The sequence below is a fragment of the Equus quagga genome, chromosome 9 (assembly GCF_021613505.1).
Source record: "Equus quagga isolate Etosha38 chromosome 9, UCLA_HA_Equagga_1.0, whole genome shotgun sequence".
Lineage (NCBI taxonomy): Eukaryota > Metazoa > Chordata > Mammalia > Perissodactyla > Equidae > Equus > Equus quagga.
This window is the reverse complement of record NC_060275.1, coordinates 75,768,320-75,790,436: the sequence shown is the minus strand read 5'-3', so window position 1 is coordinate 75,790,436 and position 22,117 is coordinate 75,768,320. Positions and strand designations below refer to the sequence as shown.

Below are 22,117 nucleotides of genomic sequence, written 5' to 3'. Positions count from 1 at the left end.
CTGTTATATGGAAAACACAAAATACCAAAATTCTATATGAAGTATGATGTAGGAAAACAGGCATAGAAAAAAAGGAGAGAGACAAAGGTAAACGGCAAAATACTCATTGTGGTAGAGTTATGCTCAGTGGGTCAGAACCCTCTTCTTGGCTCCCTAATCTCACCATTTGGGTACCTCTTCCCATTCTTTTTTCTCCTCACCTCAAATCTCTCCAGGCACAAGAAATTCCTTCTTGACAATGCCTCTCAGGATTAGCCCAGGCCCACACCAGCTTATACAGAGGTTTCTGGGAAAAGATTCCTATTCGGTCTGTCTGCAGTCTCATCCAACTCTCATATGTACTGCCAGAATAAGACAGTCATTCCACAGCTAAATATATCTCCGATGGTAGTCTCTCCATTTATGTTTTATGTACTTTTATGTATGTGTTATATTTTTCAATAAAAATGGGGTTTTTGGGGTAACTTTCTGTGGTTTCATATCTTGTCTGGCTAAGATAAGGTGAGGACTCGTGGTTCTCTGCGAACGTGGTCCTACCTCACCACACTGCTCAATGTAATGTTTCTCACAGATAACTGGCTTCCTACCCACAGCCATGGAGTTAGCAAAGGCTTTTCTTCCCTTCTTCCCCAGTGCCTGCCAGCTCCCAAGTCTACCAGTGCAAACTCCTTAACAGCCTGTAAAAGCTGCCTTAAAACTTTCAAAAAGTTTCCCATCATCATCAAACTCACCCCATCTCTGCTACCTTAATTCACATTGCATCATATTCTGCAAACACTTATCAAGCAACTACTAGTTGTAGGGCCTGAAGATTTAATGTCCTAAGTTGTTTACAATCTTTTTGCAGACATCGAACATTTAGGAAAGAACACAGCCAACGGGAGAAAACGACATATAATCAACAATAAATGAGTGTTCAAGCGTGGGGAAGAGCGAGAGTGGTGAAGACAAGACAGAGAGGGGGTGAGACTGATGAAGGCTAGAAGGAGGAGACAAGGGAAAAGCTGAATAGATTTCGTGATGGGCAGAGGGGAGATGCAAGACAGGACCACTGAGATTTGCACCTGGGTGACTAGGATAATGGTGGGGACACTGACAGAAATGATGTCACCTAGAAATGCTTTGGGGCAAAGCAAAGCAAGTCCAAATGGAACATTACAAAGTGCACTGACAGATGCCACACTTAAACTGAGTAAGATACATGGAAAGCACGGAATCTTAAGGTGGACAAGTAGCTGGAGTAACAAAGTTCTATAAAATCTGAAGAAAAAGAAAAAAACCTAAACCAGTACAAAGCCAGACAAGAAGAAAAAGAGGGACCTGGGAATGACAGCCTGGTCAATGATGCTTGAAACAGCACAAGACTTCAAGGAAAAGAAGGAAGAACAGAACTCCAGGTGAGGCAGTACGCACAGAGCTTAGCCCCGGCGCTGACCCAGAGCCCGTGTTGGAACCCCTCCTGCTCCTGATTATGAGTGTGCCTTTGGGCAAGTTACTGTGTCTCAGTTTCCTCATTACTAAAATGAGGATAATATTATCATCTACCTCACATGATCGTTGCGAGGATTAAGACTTAACACAAGTTTTTAGAACAGTGCCTGACACAGAAGCACTCAATAAATTTCCACCATTGGGGGGAATAGAATTTTTTAGTTCTCGGTGACCTTGGCGAGAACAATTTCTTGTCAGTAGCAGGAGCAGTAACTACAAATAAGGGAATTAATAAGCAAGTGAGCGGTAGGAAGGCGGAGGCAGCCACAAAGTATCGATGACTCGTTCACAGCAGTGAAACAATAACAGCGAGCAGTGAAATAAAGGATAACCTGCGAGTCTACCGTTAAAGGAAAAGCCTTTCCAAGGGAAAATCTCAGCGAGAGGGAAAAGGCTTGGCTCGCCCAAACTATTCTTCAAGCAGTGTGGGACTTGTTTCCCCCACTGCACAAGGAGCTGGACAGGGGTAGAGGCCGGATCCTTCCTGTCCCAGTTCCCCGGGGAGCTCCAAAGAGCTCTGTCCCGCATCCGGTAAGTTTGAATCAGCGCTGACCGATTAGGGGAGAGAAAGGCCCATTTCCTAACTAAATGATACCTTGGAACAGAAAACAACAGGCTTTCCCACTTCCATCTCTGGCACGACCTGTTCTACGGCTCTGTACTCATCACTCTCCTCCGCCGCCAGCAGTAGCCGCCGGGACAGGATGCAGCTCCGGGAGGCAAGGAGGCAGCGCCCCAAGTTCTTTCCGGCCTCTCGGACACAAGAGCGCCCCAGAGGGGAAGGAAGCTGCAAGGAAGGGGCTCGGGAACTCTGAGGGGTGGCTCGCGAGGCCAGAGCCCGGAGCTGGGGAAGTGACCTCGGCGGCCAAGGTCGAGCAGGTCCTTGTCTCTCCCAGTCCCCCCCGGCGAGCACCTTTGCCCTCCGCCGGAACAGCAGGGCCTGAGCCCGCGGGAGCGCTCGGGGAGGGTCAGCGCCCCGGGGCGGCCGGGGACCAGCGTCCCTTTGGGATGCTGCGGGCGGCGGGGGGCTGCCCGGGGGGCGCAGGTGAGCGCGGCGGCCCCGCCCTCCGGCGGGAAGGGCCTTTGCCCCCGAAGCGGCACCCGGTGGGGCGAGAACTTCCGAAGCGCGTGCCCGGAGCGCCCGGAGGGCCCGGCCGGGCTCCCCGAGGCTCCCGCACGGGAGCCCACTTCCTGCGCGCCGCGCCCGAGTCCCTCCATCCCGCCGCCCCCGAGCCCCCGCTCTCGGGGTCTCTCTCCCTCCCCTCATCTCTTCTCCTCCACGACCCCCGAAAAGTTTGGCCGCGGCCCCCGGCCCGGAGCCCCGCACTCACCCCGCGGGCAGCGGAGCCGAAGCGCCCCGCGCGCGGAGCAGAGGGCGGCGGCGGGCGGTGGCGCGAGCGCGCGGCTCCTCACAGCGGCCCCTGCTGCCCGGGCCGCAGACCGCGCCGAACAAGGGGAGGCCGCCGCCGCCGCCGCCGGGTCACCTGCCCGCTCTACCACCCCGCCGCGTGACGCCGCTCAGCGCCGCCCCGGCCCGCCCGCCGCCGCCCCCGCAGTCGCCAGGTACCCGCGAGGGGCGGGAGGGAGGAGCGGCGAGCGGCGCCCCACCTCCGCCCCCCGCACCAGGCGCGGCCTGGGAGGGGACTGCCGGCCGCTCGGGGAGGTCGGGCTGGCCCGTGCGCGCATCTCCTTTCTTTCTGAGCGCAAGTGCCATCACCTGAGGTCATCTCGAGTGACAGAAATAGGGGGAAAACTGTCATCATGCATGACTCAGGAATGAGTTGTAGAAAAATGTGAAATGAGAAAAAGCTGGCCGAGGACGAGGCTTGTGACGGAGAGGGAGACAAAAGGGAGTCCCTGCTCCTGAAAAGACTATTCGAAGGGTTAATTCGCATCTAAAATGGAGGCCAGACCCAACCATGACGAGAAGCCCAATTTGGGTCAGGTCCATCGCCTGCTTATTAAGAAACTGGAGAATTGCTGCAAATATTGAGAAGTGGACGGGCTTTTAGAGCAAGGAACAGCATATTGTGTAAAATCTAAGTTAACTTTTTTCCTGGTTAGTAGCAGCAACTGCTGCAGGGGACGAAGTCTGGCATACTAGTTTCTCCTCGTCTACTGTAGTCTGGGGAGTCAGTCGGGTGAGGATGAATGTTAGGCGTGTGTATGCGCGCTCCATTGTTTTTCAACTCACTTGACCTTGTGTCTGGTTAGGATCCTCTTAACCGCTGTTGGGTTTTGGAATCGTGGCGTCAATAGCTGGAAGGCACAATGAGAATCCAAAGAGGTTACTTCCTCAGGGAGCAAAACAGAACGGGAATTGAGTTGTCTTCTGGGAACCTGAAAAATAACCTGAGGGGCTGCAGTCCTAACCCAAACGCCCCACGAACGTGGCCTGTGGGTTTGTGCTGAGTTTTAAGACTGGGGAGGGTGCGGAGGGAGAAGAACGCTCAGTGGGCCAGAAGCTCTGGCTAATCTTACTACCCTGAACAAGAGATTTTAAAGGTTTTTATGTAAAGCTTAGAGAGCCCACATAGTAGCCACTGAAAGGAAAGCAAAAAGCATGAAATTTCAAATTTAAAAGAATCTGGAAGTCAAGGAAACTAGAGATTTCTCCTTCTTTTTAGATAAACTTTGCTTTCATAATAAAAACAGGTCGTTTAGTAGATTTGGGGAATCCTTTGGGAATTGGAGACCATTGCTTAAAGATATTTGCCTTTGAGTCTGCTATCTACCTATTTATATATATTTGTGAAATTTCACATATGCAGAAAGTCAAATAGATTTAGTCATTTAACAAACAGTTATTGAGTGCTACTGGTGTTCCAGGCCCTGGAGGCTCAACAGTCAACAAAACAAACTCCAAAAGAAATCCTCTGTTCTCACGGAGTGTATATTCATTTTAGTTGGGGATAACAGACCATAGGTGAGTAAACATCTGTTCGTCTATGGTCTGTAAAATATGTAGTGTTTGTGTTGTGTAAATGCTGTGAAGAAAAATAAAGAAGGGAAAGGCTTTTGGAGGTGGGGAGTTGCAATGTTAAAGTGGTTAGGGAAGATCTCAATAGAAGGAGGCATTTGAACCAAAATTTTAAGAGGTGAGGTGGCAAGCCTCTGCATCTATCTGGATTAACAGCGTTCCAGTCAGTGGGAACAGCAAACCCAAAGGCCCTGGGGCATGAGTACGCCTGCAATGTTCATTTTCATAGAATAGCAAAGAGGCCAGAGTGGTTGAACTGGAGTGAGTGGGGACATTAATAATAAATGAAGTCAAAGAGTTAAGGGAAGCATTTTGAGTAGAGAAGTGACATCATCTGACTGAAATTTACAAAAGAAATACCCTGGCAGCTTTTTTGAGATAGGTTGGGGAAGGGATGGGGGGAGTGGGGTGGGGCAGAGGCTCTTGGAAAATCCAGATGAGAGAGAAAAGTGTCTTGGACCAGGTCAGTAGTAGTGAAAGGTGGTCAAAAATTTCAAAAATATGTTCTGAAGGTAATAGCAGGATTTCCCAAGAAACTGATGTGGGTTATGTGAGAAAAAAAGGTCGAGAATGACTCTAGGGTGTTTGCCTTGATCAATGGGAAGAGGGGAGTTGCCGTTTACTCAGAAGAGGAAGACCGTGAGAGAAGAAAGTTGGGAGGGGCGCAGTCAGGAATTGTTTGGGAGACTGCGTTAATTTAAGATGCCTATTAGATATCCAAATGGGAATGTCAAGTAGGCACTTGGTTATACCAGTCTGCAGGGGAGGAGAGAGGTCTGGGCTGGCGATGTAAATTTGAGAGAAGTCAGCTTCCACATGATATTTAACGGCCTGAGAATGGCCAAGAGCACCAAGAGTGAGACTAGAGAAGAGGTTTCAGTACTGAGTCCTGGGGCGCTCCAGTAGTAAGTGGTCAGGGAATGGGGAAGAACCAGTAAACAGAACTATCTGAGAAGGAATGGTCCTGAGGTTGGAGTAAAGTCAGGAGAGTGAGGTTTCCCGGAAGGCAAGTGTGTTGGTCAGCTAATACTGCAACAAGGATTCGCTCCAAAGTTCAGTAGCTCATAGCAATATTCTTGTTCCCATGCCCATGAGTCAGCAAGTTGGTTGCAGATCTGTTGGATTATTGTTCAGCTGAGTGCCTCTGCTTTAGGTTGCAGGTTGAGCTTAAGTCTCTTCCACTGCATTTGTTCTGGAGCCCAGACTCAAGAGGCAGCAGTCACCTGGAGAAGGTGTTCTCATGGTAGATAACCAGGTTCAAGAGCCAATCCCAGACCCACAAGCTTTTGGGGCCTCTGCTCGAATCACTGAAGCATATTTAAGGCCTCTGCTCACATCCGGTTGGCTAATATTCCCATTGGCTAGAGTGTGTCAATAGCCAAATCCAGCATCAGGTGGGTAGAGAAGCATATTCAACCCATAGTGGAAGGGTGAGGAGAATAAGTATTTGCTGAACAATAATCCAGACTTTTATTACAGCAAGGGAAGAAAGTATTTCAAGGTGAAGTAATCACCTGTGTCAAATGCCAGAAACTGACTGTTGATTGACAATATGGAAGTGTAGGGGAGGAAGACATTTCCTCTACTCTCTCTGGGTTCTTCTGGTCAGAGAACGAATTAAATTCATATGAGACAGAATAGCAGGAGAAAAATTAAACAAAGCTTTATAACATGTATACATGGGAGAGGCTCAGGCAAGCTGAGCAACTCGCCAAAATGGCTGAAGCCCCCACCTTAAATATCATCTTCAGCTAATGACAAAGGAGGATGTTGGGGGTGTAGGGGGAGTCATCATGGGAGATTACCACACAAATACAGTAAACAAATGCAGATTTAAGTCCTTGCCTTTGGCATTGATTAAGAGTTTCTAGAGATAAGGTCATCCCCTTTCTTCCTCCTGGTACAGAGAGGGAGACAACTTTACAGATGGAGATTTCTTTTCCAATGTAAATATCTCTTACAAAGGGTAAGTAAATTCTACTTTTCAGTTGCTTTCCTGTCTGCAAAGTAACCAGCCCCAAATAATCATCATGCCAAAGAGACATGTCTTGGGGTGGCCAATTCCAGGCCCCCACAGAAGTCATTGGTTCACCATGACAAGGTCAAGTTTGGTGGAATGGAAGGAGTGAAAACCTGAATGGAATGAGTTTCAAGAGAAGGGAAGAGAGAAATTGGAGAAAACAGGTTGAGACAACTCTATCAAGGATTTTTGTGGTAAAGAAGTGAGGTAATGGCAAGAAGGGGAATTGGGTCCAGAGAGTTTTTTTTTTTTTTAAAGAAAGATGGCATTTAAAGTGTGTTTGTATGCTTTGGAAAAATTTGGTAGAGAAGGAAAAACTGATAATGCTGGAAAGAGAGGGCAACTGTTGTTGTGATATCCTTGAGTATGTGAGAGGAGTGGGATGTCGTGCGCAGGTAGAGCATTTGGCCTTAGATCTGACCATGCACATTCACCCATAGGTCACAGAGGGAAGGTGGAGCTATGGGCACACACTGGAGGAGGTGGGAGCTTGCGTTCGTAGATTGTCTTAGGTTAGGTTCCCCAGGGGCAGACCTGAGTCAGGAAGTTGTGTGCAAATGATTTATTGAGGTCAGTTAAGGGATCCAAGAGGATCTGAGTGAAACAATAACATTGTCCACTATGCAAATGTTAATAATTTTCCAAATGTGGCTTATGTATTTTTTTGAAGAAATAAAACCTTACAGTTAAATCTCTACTCTAACCTAATCTCTTTCTTTCTCCCAAAGGTATCCTGAAGTAGCTGTGTATTATTTTCATGCATGTGTTTATTCTTTATTATGTATATATCTATCTCAATAGATACTGTAATTTTGTATATGGTTAAATTTTATGTAAATAGTATCATATTATATGTATTCTTCCATAAATTTGTTTTTTAGTCAACACTTTTCTTTGAGATTTATTCATGTTGATACATGCAGATTTTGTTCACTCATTTAATTAGTATATAGTATTCTATTTTATAACTAAACCATTTATCTATTTGCCTGTTAATGAACAAAATTGAGTTAGTTCAATTTTTCCCTTATGGAGACAATGTGGCAATGAATATATGAGTAAATATTTTTTTGTACACATGTAGAAAAATTTATAGGATTTATCCTTAGAATTGCTGGTCATGGAATAGATTGCTCTGGTCTATGGACATTTGCTATTTTTTGGCTGCCCTGTATCTGAACCCTTTTCCTATATTTGAGGAAGTTCCTATTATAAGACTTTGCAAGAGGCAGAGTTCCACCTCCCATTGGAGAAGGTGAAAATGCATGATACTCACTTCGCCAGCGCCTTGGGCACCTAGAGCGCAGGCTTGTAACGGAGGATGGCCTAAGTAGATAACCCCACTCTCTGCCCCCACCCCAGATTCTGAAGTTGAAGCTAGTGAAGAAGTTGTGTTTGCTAGTGGCTCCATTGGCTCCCTAGACTGGTTCACTGGCATAAATTTAGCTCTGATTTGTCAGCAAAGCCTCCCTTTGTTCCTACCTTTTCCAAGCCTCTTATCCAGCCTTTGTGGAGAGTCTGTAATCTCAATATTTTTTCAATAAACACCTTTCTGTTTAAATTAGTCAGTTAGCTTCTATTGCTTGCAACTGAGGACCTGACTGACTGACTTTGCTAAGTGGTGCCAAGCTACACTCCCACCATATGGTATAATAATAGTTCCCATTTCCCTAAATCCTTGCCAACATTTGGTGTTTTCAGACCTTATATTTTTGCCAGTGTGATGGGTGTGAAATGGTTTCTCATTGTTGTTTTAATATACATTTTCAGGATTACTAGTGATACTGAACATCTTTTCACACTTTTTTAGCCATTGAGATGTCTTCTTTGAATTGCTTTTTCATGTCATTTGCTTATTTTTACATAGAGATATTTATATTTTTCTTGTCAATTTGTGCTAATTTTGTCAGTTATGTATTTTACAATATCTTTTCTCAATCTAGGGCTTATATTTTAATTTAATGAGGATTTTTCCTTTTTTAAAAAACTTTTTTTTTTAAAGATTGGCGCCTGAGCTAACAACTGTTACCAATCTTTTTTTTTTTTTCCCTGCTTTTTCTCCCCAAATCCCCTCAGTATACAGTTGTATATTTTAGTTGTGGGTCCTTTTAGTTGTGGCACATGGGGCCGCCTCAACATGGCCTAATGAGGGGTGCCATGTCCACACCCAGGATCCCAACTGGTGAAACCCTGGGCCACCGAAGCGGAGTGCATGAACTTAGCTGCTCAGCCATGGGGCCGGCCCCATAGTGAGGATTTTTCTTATTCTTAAGTTTTAAAATTTTTAATGTGGTTAAGTTTATCAATATTTTTCCTGTGCTGTGTGCTTTTTGCTTCTTATATAAAAAATATTTCCTTTTTCTGATGTCCTAAATATACTCATTTTTGTTTTCTAAAAGTTTGTCTTGTTAAATTTAGATCTTTAATCCATCTGGAATTGTTTTTAAATGATTATTTTGGAACAGGTAATACATTCACATGCCTTTCATTTCAAAAAGGCAAATAGTGAAAAATCTCCCTCCACCTCTTCTCCCATCATGCCTTCCTGATATATTTCCAGAGATTAAAAAAAAATTTTTTTAAACATGAGCATATTCTTCTTGTTTCTGTCTTTTTAAGAAATAAAAATAGTAAATACTATACACATTGTTGTGCACCTATTTTTTTCACTAAACAGTATACCTAGAGATACTTCCATAAAACCTTATTTATTCATCTCCTACATTCTACCATAACTTATTTCACCAGTTCCCTGGTTAAATTGATAAACACTTAGATTGTTTGTATCCTGTGATGTAAATATCAATAACCAATACATGCACAGTATGTGGCTGGTACTGTTGTAAGTACTATTTACATAGATTAACTCATCTAATCCTCATGTTACCCCAAAGAGATAGATACTATTATTACCCGCATTTTACAGATGAAGGAAGGAGGCACGAAGGGCTTTAATAACTTACCCAAGGACGCAATGCTAATAAGTGGTGAAGCGAGGATTTAAAGCCAGGCAGTTAGGCTCTAGCATTCACGTTCTTAACCACAAGCAGTGCTACAATGAATAAGTGCACGCACTAAGTAACTTCCTAGAAGTGGAAGTGCTGGTTCAGAGGATAAGAACATTGGTAATTGTGATGGTATTGCCAAATTGCCCTTTATATAGGCTTGAACTAATTTACACTCCTGCCGTCAATGTCTAGAAATGTCTTTTCTCCCCCATACCCTTACCAACTTTGTGTTATCAAATGTTTGGCTGTTTGTCAGTTTGATAAATGCAATATGGAATGTTGCTGTGGCTCCCATTTGTGTTTCCCGTGAGTGAGACTGAGCATCTGTCTCATAGGTTTAAAAACCATTTGTATTTCCGTTTCTGTAAACTGTTTCTACTCTCCACTTTTCTATTAGGTTGTAGCTTTTTTTTTTTTCTTATCAATTTCTAGGAGGCCTTAATATATATGGAGGGAGACTAGCCCTTTGCTGTGATGTGAGTGGAGGTATCCCGTCCCTGTTTGTTAAGATCTCACATGTATTCCTTTGTGTCTAAGCTCGGTTCTATTCCATTGCTTATTTGTCTTGCTTGGGATTTTCTTTCTCTTTTACTCTTCTGTGTAAATTTTAAAAGCAGCTTTCTTTCTTTTTTTTCAATGAAAAGCTATGGGAGGATTTTGATTTGAATTGTCCTAAAGTTTAAAGATTTATTTAGAGAGAATTGCCACCTTTAGGATATTGAGGTGACCCATCCATGAACATGATATTATTTCTCTAGTTACGTAAATCTTCTCTGTCTTTTAATAAAGTTTTAATTTTTCTCTGTATTGTATAGATAAAAATCTAATATTTTATTAGATTTATTCCTAGGAACCTTATAATTATTTCTGCTGTTATAAATGGTATTTGTGGTTTTAAATTATACTTTCTAATTGTGAATATAAGAGTTATTAATTTTTGTGTAATGACTGTGTATCCTTCCTCTTTACTAAACTCTTCTTTTAGTAATTTGTCTGTAGAATACCTTTGATTTTCTATTGAGACAATAATATCTCCTGTGAATAATTACAATTTTATTTCTTTTCAGTATTTTTCATTCTTTGAGAGAAGCGTGAGTCTTTCCTGGTAACTTCTTACTCTGTGTCAGTCTGTTATGGATTTCACTTTTACCAGTGATTCTCAAGCTTTACTGAGAGTCAAAATCATTGGGATGTTGCTAAAATGCATTTCCCTAGAAACATATCACCAGAGATGCTGATTTAGTAGGTCTGGATACTGGGCCAAAGAATCTGCGTTTTAACGGACGCTCTATATGATTCTGATCTAGTTGTCAAGAGAGCTGCAGTTTGAGAAACATCTTACCTGTAAGCTGTCTCTTTGGATGTTTGTTATTGCCTCCCCAACTAAATTAAAAACCTCTGAGGGCAGACAATTTATTGGCTCTCTCTTTCCATCTTTTGTGCCTTGAATAGTAGCCTACAAACAGTAGCTGCTAATTAAGTGTGCAGATGGTGAAAAGGAATTTAGAAAAGTTGTTGGAAGTACTTTGTGTGAGCTTGCTATTTAAATGCTTTAAAATGTTTTTCTATATGCATTGTGTATACATTTAAATAATATCATTGATATCATTAGAGGAAGAACATGAATGCAGTGTGATAGGTACATTGACTGAGTACCAACCATCACCACATCTTGTGTCTATACCTCAATGTGTCTACACCCTACCAAGCTTAATGGCTTCATCTCTTTTTGGCATTGAAAATGCAAACTATGAGTTTCAGATGAATCATTTTCTTTTTGGTGTCCTTCTGTTCATATATCTAAGATTTATGTAAAATTTATATCCCTGAGATAAGCAAGATGTGGAATGAGAACATCCCTTAAATTATCATAATGATCAGAATTGTAATTCCTATAAACTCCAGTCATTTGAAAATGTTAATAAAAATGGCTTTCAAGTGTGAAGGATTGTCACTTACTGTGATTAGGACATTAACTTTGATTAATCTGATTTCCAATGTTATGAAACTGCTTTCTGTACCAACTATATTATCTGAAAGTAAGGTGCAGCAGTTTATTTTCTTTATTCAATCAATTTACCTTGATATCACAAAGTCCTGTGAGGGCTAAATCTAAATAATATTTAATCAAAATTCTCATATATAACATTTCATGATTAAGTGCTTTTCAAATGGATAGAACTATCATAATTTATATCTTTTTGAATGACTAAATATATCATCAAGAAAAGCTATATGTTAATGATGTAATTGAAACAATATGACGAACCATTAAGAAAACACAAAAAAAATTTACACTTTAAAGCTTTATTTAGCTGTCATGACTTTTTTGGAATTTGTTAGCATATACTGTATATGCAGTATATGTTAATCTAAGTTTTATGTAATGGCTAACTGATGTTCATGGTACCGCATAGGTTTACTTAAGAATTCAGCAGGTAGAGGCTCTGTCTTTGTGAAGAGTTACATTTGTACTAGTCTAATTTTAATAATCAAATTAATGTTTAAAAAAAACAGATTTTGGGAGCTGGCCCCGTGGTGTAGTGGTTGAGTTTGGTGCTCTCTGCTTCATTGGCCCCGGTTCAGATCCTGGGCATGGACGGACACCACTCATCAGCCATGCTGTAGTGGCATCCCACATACAAAATAAAGGAAGATTGGCACAGGTGTTAGCTCAGGGCTAATCTTCCTCAGCAAAATAAAAACAAAAACCCACAGACTTTTGGGCCCCTCCAATGGTGGTCTGGCCCTGCCTTGGATAGTTATGAAATAACCAATGCTAAGAATCTTGATAAGTTTCATCTCTCTCTCTTTTTTACTTTTAACATTGCATATCTTTTTTCTCTGAGACATACCTGCTACTGAAGAGATTACCTATATAATTTGTTACCCATTCAGGATGATTGGATAATCACTTAATTTTTGTGAAAAGTTTATCAATTTGAGGTAAGAGGAGAAACTGAGGACAGTTTTATTAATAGGGTAGCACATAAGATTTTGTAAAAACATTAGATTTTTAAATACTGTATGATACACTGTTTTAAAATTTTTTGTAGCTTTTGCCATATTTCCAGAAGACTGCTACTGTAATAAAATTGTAACAAGTAAGCAGAAAGAGGAACCAGGGGTTATGTTTTATAAACAATATGTGTGAACCTTTGTTACCAACAAGAAGCTCAAAATAATCAAATTGTCTTTACTTCTCTACAGAATGTAGCCTTTGATGGAAACCTGCATTTTAAACTGTTACTGGAATGTTTTTATTTTACAGTTTAAGGTATATTTTCAAAACAATATATCCTGTGGGTGTAATCTCTAGTCAATTAATCAATGTTTACAGATAATGTGGCATAATTGATGGTGGGGGCCAGCTCTGAAAATTAGACCAAACGGAGATGGGCATATATGTGTTAGAGACTGAACTCCTAAGTGAAGAAAAGAGATTGTGAATTGCTTTATGTTATCCATGTTTTCTTTTCTTAGGCACAGATCCTGAAGAGCTGACTCTGCGCATGGATGCAGAGTATAAGTTGTGGCATATCCCCTGAAGCAAAATTTGTGAGTCAGTTTGTTACTTCGTTCATTTCGGCTTCTTTCTTCTAGACGAGGCTGAAAAATTAGACTTGTTCGGAAAGCTTAAAGAGTTATGGTAGGTGAGTGAAAACAGTGGCGGCCACACAAATAGCCAGCTCCTTATAATTTAAAATCTGCAAAGGAATTAGCTCTTGGTGCACTGAAGAAAGGAGTCTTGGTGACAGACATGGGTAGAAATGAAGAGTATGCCCATTCACAGTTGTAGCGGAAGATAGCTGCTAGTCACTAGGTCTGCTTCCTCTTCCTCCTGGGCACACAGCTGGGCTTTATTTCCCAGCCTTCCTTGCAGTGTTGGTGTGGCCATGTGATAGAGTTCTGGCCAATGGAGTTTGAGCAGAAGTGCTTGGCACTTCCAGGCCTGGCTCATTCACACTTACCAAGTGAGATCCTTTCTACTCTTTCTCCTGCAGCATAAGGAATCTTTATGTTGAATGTGATGGAGCCGCATAATGGAGGGATCCTGAGTTCTCCAATTATCATTGGAAGGAGAGGGATTTTTTATGAGCTGTAAACAAATACATATTGCATTAAGTCTCAGAAATTTCGTAGTTCATCTGTTACCACAGTTAGCCTGCCGCAACTGATAGAACAGGATAGGACTGTCAGTAAAGGATTTTATTTCTTACCCTGCAGAAAGCAGGAAATGGTCACCCCTTCCTTTGGCCTCTCTTTGCTATTTGCTGGTTAAGACCTGGCAACTTCTTTAGCATTCTTCCTTAATGGACAGGTTTTCCTAACCTCACTTGGTTGTTGCAATAGCCCCCTAACCAGCTCTTTGCTTCTGCCGTTGCCCCGCTCTGCGGTCTACTATCAAAACAGACTGGAGTGTTCTCATGTCACTCGTCTCAAAACTCTCTAAGCTTTCCATTTGTTTCAGAGAAAAAGCTGAAGTCTTCGCAATGGCCTGTAAGACGGTTTGCGATCTGCACCTCCCCTCGTTACTTCTCCGTCCTTGTCCCCCAGCACTCTCCCTTCTGCTTACTCTGATCTAGCTGCACAGATTTCCTTGCTGTTTTTTGAATATGGCGGGCATGCTCTTGCCATAGGGCTTCTGTGTCTGTTCCCTCTGCCTAGAATGTTCTCCTCCCAGATACCCACATGGCTTCCTCTTCCGGTCTTTGTTCAGAGAGGCCTTTTCTGAGCACACTATTTATAACTATAACTCCTTACATTCCCTGTCCCTCTTCCCTGTATTATTTTTCTCCATAGCACTTAGTACTCTCTAATATACTGTACAAAGTTTCTTTTTAATATTGTTCATTGTCTGTCCCTTTCTACCCCCTCGTTAAAATGAAAGTTCCATGAGGAAGGATTTTTGATTTTTTGTTAAATTGCCAGCCTAGAGTAGTTCTTGGCAAATAATAAATAATAGATAAATTTTTGTAAATGACTAATGCTATTATATAGATAAGCATAGTGTGCCAAAGAAGCACTAAAGAGATTTAAACTGGATCTGGCAGGGAAAAATTTTCTAGAGAAACTTACTCTTCTTCCAGGACTGGAAGCTGACGTAGTTGTTGAGAACATGAGTCAATGATCACTTTTTAGTGCTCATATTAGCTGACCTGTCAATATTATTTGACACAGTTGATCACTGTCTTCTTGAAATGCTGTCTTCACTTGACATTCTGGGTACCACACTTGCTGGCTGTTCTCCTACCTTCCTGGCCGTTCCTTCTGAGGGTCTTCAGCAGGTTACCCCTCATCTCCTGACCCCTGAATGTTAGAGTGCCCCAGGGTTCAGCCTTGGTTCTTTTCTCATCTCTCTACACCCATTCCTCAGGTGATCTGAACTAATCTCAGAGTTTTAAATGCCATCTATATACTCATTACTCCCAAGGTGTGTCTCCAGCTTATTTCTTTTTCCTGAACTCCAGACCCTATATCTAGGTGCCTGCTGGGCCTCTCCTCTTGGACATCTAGTAAGTATCTCAAATTTAAATGACCACAATAGAGCCTCTGATATTTACCCCTTCCCTTGTGCCCCTGCCTCATGTAATGGCAACTCTGTCTTTTGGTTGCTCAGGCCAAAAACCTTGGAGTCATCTTTAATTCTTCTCTTCCTCTCTGCCAACTCTACCTTCAAAATATATCCAAAACCGCTTCTCACCATTCCCGTCATCCCTTGAGGTGCCACTATCATCCTTTGCTTGGATTATAGTATTCTCTTTAATGGTTTCTTTGCTCCTGCTTGTTGCTGCTCTTCAGCCAATCCCTGTATTGACAACAGAGTGATCCTATTAAAACCTAAGTCAGATCATGTCTCTCTCCTGCTTAAAACCTTCCAGTGGCTTCCCACATCCCCTTCAGTTCCCATAGCCCCTTCAGGGACCCACAAGGCCCTTCTTAACCTGACATCATTTCCAACCGTTATCTCCCTAATCCCTCTTCTCCATTGGGCTGTCTTTCTGATCCTCGATATTCCATGTATGCTCCTGCATCAGGGCCTTTGCACTTGGTATTCTTTGTCTGCATTGTTCTTTCCCCAGACGTCTGCATAGCTAACTGCCTCACTTGTTTCAGCTCATTACTCAAAATTCATCTTTTTCAGTGATGTTTTTCTTGGTGTCCTATCTAAAATTTTAGTGTTTTTTCCTCCTTCCACTTCTCATTCCCTTTCTTTTTTTTTCTCCTTTGCACTTTTCAATAATAAACATAATAAAAATATTTCAATGGAAATGTTTGAGCATAGCAAAGGATTTAGTTTGTTTTGTTCACTGGTACATAGTTGGTGCTCAACTTGTTATGAATGAATGGATCAATGGATTAATTTGAGCTGGTAAAACTGTTGCCCTAGTGAGTAAGAGTCCTTTCAACCCCAGGAAGATTTAAAATTTAAGAAGATTCTAAAGGGGATCGAACTCATAGTGTTGATACTTTCACCTTAAATGTAGGAATAAGTTCATAATTACTGCAGTAGATAACTTATGAGTGTTTAGGGTTTAAAATCTTAGTGATGTTTATGGGAATCGGGCATATCAGAGAATTTGACAGATTAGGTTTATTCCATTCAGATTCCATTTTGAATTGTATAATTGAATTCAGATTCGTGATTTAAAAATGAAAGATATAAACATTTTAAATGTTTATAATCAGTATTAAATGCTTGAAATGAGAAGTTAAGTTTTATTGTATTTATAGGTTTAATTTATTAGATTGATGAGTTTAAATTTTTGGAAGTTTTGCATATTCATTTGTCTGATAAGGCATTTGGAGCGCTTAAAAACATCAAATATTAAAATTATCAATGTAGTTTAAAGGAATTTGAATATGTTTGTCAATAGGACTTATGGTTTAAGAGAAACTGAGTTCTACAGTGAGATACCACTTCACACTAATATGGCTGTAATAAAAAAGACAGACAGTAACAAATATTGGCAAGAATGTGGAGAAATTGAAATTAGAACTCTCATACATTGCTGGTGGGAATGTAAAGTGGTGTAGGCACTTTGTAAAGCAGTTCAGTAGGTCTTCAAAAAGTAAAACACAGAGTTGACATATGACCTAGCAATTCCACTTCTAGATATACAACCAAGAGAATTGAAAACATATATTCACATAAAAACGTATACACAGATGTTCATAGTACCGTTACTCATAATAACCAAAAATGGAAATAATCCAAATGACCATCAACTAATAAGTTGATAGATATAATATGGTATAGCCATTCAATGGAATATTATTTGTCAGTGAATAAGGAATGAAGTACTGATACGTGCTACATCATGAATGCATCTTGAAAACATTTTTCTGATTAAAAGAAGCTTGTCACTAAGGACCACATATAGTAGGATCCATTCATATGAAATGTCCAGAAGAGGAAAATCTACAGAGACAGACTCTATAGAGGTTGCCTAGGGCTAGGAATTTTGGGGGGAATATGGGAAGTGACTGCTAATGGGCATGGGGTTTCCTTTTGAGGTGTTGAAAATGTTCTGGAATTAGTGGTGATGCTTGCACAACTTTGAAAATATACTAAAACACACTGAATTGTATGCTTTAAAAGGGTGATTTTTTTTTAATGGTATGTGAACTATATCTCAATAAAAAAAGAAAGAGAAGTTGATATTTTTAACTTTAGTTTATTGAATATGCTATGCTTACATAAAATTTACTAGATTTACAAGTAGAATAACAAGATTTATAAGATCAATTCACTGTATTAAATAAAACAAGCCTCCAAATTTGCAAATTTACTGTTAATTTTAAGCCCAATCGTAAAAATGCAAAAACGTCTTAAAAATGTTAATTTGAAGGCAAGCTTGTTTTGAGTAACTCATTGATTTGCTGACAGTTCTAAGGAGAGTAGTTAGGAGGAAAGAGAGAGGAGAGTATATAAATACAAAACAGTACAACAGGCTTTATGTTAAATATACTTATATTAAATATTAAAGAAACACACCAGCTTTTTAACAATGTTGATCAAAATATCTTCTTGAAAAATGCTAGCTTTAAAACTCTTCCCTATATTAAACAAAAGCATCTCTGCTTCCCTTTGTTTTTTGATTTGCCTTTTAGAGCCACAGATACATCTGACCTTTATACTGTAGGACTGTTCTTCAGATTTTAAAAGATAGTTGTCATGTCCATAGCAGGCCGCCTTTTCTCTGAGTTAAATGATTCCTGGTCCCTTTGGCCATTTTCACGTGACTTTCATATGACTCATTTTCATGTGACTGCCATGATGGAAATGTGAGTATTGCAAGGAATTAGAAACCAACCACAATACTACAGGTGAAATGATTTTCCCTTGTTTGTGAATATTATATGTCTATTAAGGTAAATTAACAGAATGCTGGCTTGTTGTATTAGGTTTCTAGTTAAGCACCAGATTTTGCTTCATAGTTGTGAAGTTTACCTCATTTTGCAATTGGTGTTTGAGGCTCGTGTCAAGAATGCATTCTGCTGCAAGTAACAGACAGCCTAAAGAGAGGCTTAAATAGATAGGGGGTTATTTTTCTCACACGATAAGAAGAGCAGAGATGAAAATTGCTGGTGCGATGTTCGTTCAGTGACCTAACAATGTCAAACCATTTTATTTTGCCATTCTCTTGGCCTTTCTTGTGTGATTGTCCCCTAGGGCCACAACTCAAATATCACAGCTGATAGTGAAGGCAGGATGAAGGGAGAAAAAGAAAGGGAGATGCCAGTTGTCTCTGCCTCTTCAGAAATGCAAAAGCTTCCCAGAGAACTCCTTGTAGACTTCTACTACTGTGTCTCAACCAGAAGGGTGTCACCTGGCCATTCTAAATTGTAAAGGATGTGGGAAAAGTGAGTATTTAGCTGGATACATTGATTCCCCAAGCAGAACATGGGTTTATCGGGAAGAAGGAAGGGGGAATAGATATTGAGTAGACAAAGAACGGTGTCTGCCTTAGGTCCTCAATGTAGGATTTGACATTTTCAATTTGAATTGGTTGAATTTGGCATATGATTCATTCCAAGCTGTTGAAGTAATTTTGGATCCTATGTCTGTCATCCATATCTGTCATCCCTCCTAGCTTAGTGTCATCTGCAAATATCACTACTGCCATTAATGTCCTTATTCAGGATCTGCTACTGAACAAAACGGGGCTGAGAATGGAGCTCTTTGGCTCTGGATATTTTGTGATAAAAATTTGGAGATAAAGCTTGGCATTTACAAGGTCCTCAATAAAACTTGTTGAATTAGGGCCTGGCCCTGTGGCCGAGTGGTTAAGTTCTCGCGTTCTGCTTCGGCGGCCCAGGGTTTTGCCAGTTCAGATCCTGGGCCAGACATGGCACTGCTCATCAGGCCATGCTGAGGCGGCGTCCCGTGTAGCACAACCAGAGGCACTCACAACTAGAATATACAACTATGTACTGGGGGGCTTTGAGGAGAAGAAGAAGAAAGAAGGAAAAAGACAAAAAAAGAAGATTGGCAACAGTTGTTAGCTCCGGTACCAATCTTTAAGGAAAAAAACAAAACTTGTTGAATTAATAAAAGTTTTATAATCATGACATATACCTAGAAATTGTTTTCTAGATTGGTTTAATTGCCAAGCTGTTTTAGTTCCCTGAGCAACACGGGCTGTTGGTTTATCTTGAATCATTTCATTTCTTTTTTTTTTTTTCCTCTCCAAAGCCCCAGTGCATAGTTGTATATCCTAGTTATAGGTCATTCTAGTTCTTCAATGTGGGCTGCTGCCACAGAATGGCTTGACGAGTGGTGTGTAGGTCTGTGCCCAGGATCTGAACCTGCGAACCCCGGGCCACTGAAACAGAGCGTGCAAATTTAACCACTTGGCCATCAGGCTGGCCCCTTCCTCTTCTTCTTCTTCTTCTTTTTGAACATGGAATGCTTCACAAATTTGTGTGTTGTCCTTGCACAAGGGCCATGCTAATCTTCTCTATATGTATAGTTGTTCTCCCGTATCTTTTTTTTTTTGGTCAACAGTAATTGATCTCCCAGTTTTTGGCTAAATACATGGTCACTTAAAGACCCAGCTTCCAGTGCCGGCCCTGTGGCTGAGTGGTTGGGTTCGCGTGCTCCACTTTGGCGGCCCAGGGTTTTGCCAGTTCAGATCCTAGGCGTGGACATGGCACTGCTCATCAAGCCTTGCTGAGGCGGCATCCCACATGCTACAACTAGAAGGACCCACAACTAAAAACATACAACTATGTACCGGGGGGCTTTGGGGAGAAAAAGGAAAAATAAAGTCTTTAAAAAAACAAAAAAGACGCGGCTTCCTTTTCAGTTAGGTGTGACCAGGAGTTCTAGCGATAGAATGTCAGTGAAAGTGGTGTGTGAAACTTCTCAGAAGGGTCCTCAAAGGGAGGGAGCATGCCATCTTCTTCCTTTTTGTTTTTCTTGTTGGGTGGAATGTGCATGTAATGGCTGGAGCAATCACGTTGAATCACAAGAGGGCAGCTGCTGACAGAGGGTGCAAGAGCAGTAAGATAAAGCTAGTGCCTAGTTTCCTAGTGCTCTTGGAACTAGCATACCAGCTGAGGACCGCCTTCTGGACTTTTATCAAAAGAAAAGCATTTATATTTTATTTAAGCTAAGTTATTTTGGGTTTTTAGGGAAACCTGATCTAATTCTTAAAAGCTGCTGCCATTGGGCGGGTATTCTCCAGTTTATCACAATTCCCACCACTACCTTGTTTCTCTAACTAGGAGTTGCCTTTTATTATCACATCATACTGTTTTTCTCTCCAGTAAAAACAGGAAAATGGAAGACTGACACAGCCATGTGTTTCAAGAGAAGGAGAAGAGCGTATTGTGGAAGTAGAGACTGTTCCTACACGACTATCACACATGACTTAAGAAGCTGTTATGAAACCAACAGCAATAAGAATTATAACCAGAATAGCAAAGACATGTTAATGACAAACAAGGAAAAAACTTAATGGACTGAACACAAGGGGAATTACAGCAGTGACAATGGTGTAACATGTGTTAAGTAAACAAAATTTTCTTGGCATGAAAACCTTTCACCAATGATGGGTTTATAGAAAGGGCGATTGCAGCAGAAATTGCATCCTCAGCAGAAACCAGCATTTGCAAATAAAAGTTTAACCAGGTAAAATATTTCTTAGCATGTTGAAACTAGAGTGAAGGGACTTATAGTACAAATTTGCATGAAAATGTTAAATCATTTATAGTTTTTCCCCTCCAGCCTATGAGAGTATAGATATAAGATATATGTATCACCGGGTTAGCTACAGTCATTTGTGGTGCCTGGAAGGTTTTAAGTATTTGAATAGCTTTTGAACGTTGTGCCAGTGATGGCCACATCAGGAGATTATTTTTGTGTGTTGAGTGAAGTGGGTAAACGGCTGCGGGATGTGCTCCACCAAGTCAGTGCTAAGACTGGGCTTGTTTTACAAAACTTAAACCCATGCTGGCAATTTGCACAAGTCATACAACGTATGTTTATTTCATAATTCAGTGGGAATCACATTTAACTGAAAGCAAGAGAACATGTCATGAAGGTGGCAATGAATACTATGAGATGGATGTGCTGCTGTGCTTTGAACAATACTTAATGAGTTGTATGCACAATAGAGGCAGTGTGAGACTAAAGAGATTTTTCTTTGGATGTTTATAAGAAATTGGTTTTTGTTATCTAAAGAAAGTGTTAGCTGAACTCATTAGTGAAGATTTAGTCAGATTGGATCTCTGGTTGACCTTATATACACTCTATTTCTCTACAAGTGTGTTCACAACCAGTTACACAAATGAAGCATTCATTTTATTCATCTAATTTCTAACCAAATTGTGCCTTTGGGAAACTCACTTAACCAGGAAAAATCTAGCCTACTTTCATATGCAGACATCATTTTCCAGAAATTTAAGTGGTGACTACCCCTTGTGGAACTAAGAATTGAATTCTAAAAAAGTTATTTGATTTCAAAATTTATAAAAATGGACTAACTTGGATAAATTTTCCTTTTCTTAACTAATATTGATAATATGAATAAAGAGCTAAAAAGTGGAAGTTAGCATACTGAAGTGTAGTCCTGAAAACTAACCATGAACTGAATTCTGTAAATAACTCAGATATTTTAAATATGCAATAAAATTGAGCAAGGAATCTATGTTTTGGAAAAACCACATCTGTGAAAAAGTTTTACATTATTAATTTGAATAAAATTAATATTGCTCCCAGATGACGCAGAAGAAAAATGTCACATTTCTCTGGTTCAAGATAAAAAAATAATGAATTATAGAAGAAAAACACAATAACCAAAATACTTATTTTTAATTTGTTATTTGAATGTTACATCATAAAATTTAATCCCTAATACTGTATATTTATGTCACATGCTTGTACCAAAGTACAATCAAGGATATGATGATAATTCTCATATTTGATTCTTGTTACCCCCACCCCTTCACTCATTTACCATGTTTTCTTGCCCTTTATGAGCATGTGAGATTGTGAGTCCTCATCTTGCCTTTCCTGCATTCCTCCTGAGTACAAAGATAATCAATGACCTGAAATGTATAAAATTTCCAGAAATATTTGTCCTTTTTCCATAGTAGGGGGACACAAGA

The 22,117-nt window shown here is 40.7% G+C and overlaps 1 protein-coding gene, 1 long non-coding RNA gene and 1 pseudogene across 2 annotated transcripts in view; 1 reads left to right on the top strand and 2 right to left on the bottom strand.

Moving 5' to 3' along the window:
* ELOVL7 (ELOVL fatty acid elongase 7) overlaps positions 1–2,954 on the bottom strand; it is a 79,486-nt gene extending 76,532 nt beyond the window's left edge. The window contains exon 1 of the mRNA XM_046671581.1: positions 2,823–2,954. The gene's annotated coding sequence lies outside the window, so the exon portion shown is untranslated. The remainder of the gene's footprint in view (positions 1–2,822) is intronic.
* LOC124244764 (uncharacterized) lies at positions 2,093–21,783 on the top strand. Its single transcript, XR_006890110.1, has 5 exons — positions 2,093–2,361; positions 12,710–12,776; positions 12,983–13,057; positions 18,177–18,367; positions 20,276–21,783. It is a non-coding gene; the product is annotated as an uncharacterized LOC124244764 (long non-coding RNA).
* LOC124245232 (uncharacterized) lies at positions 19,402–19,475 on the bottom strand (annotated as a pseudogene).
* Positions 21,784–22,117: the final 334 nt, after the last annotated feature.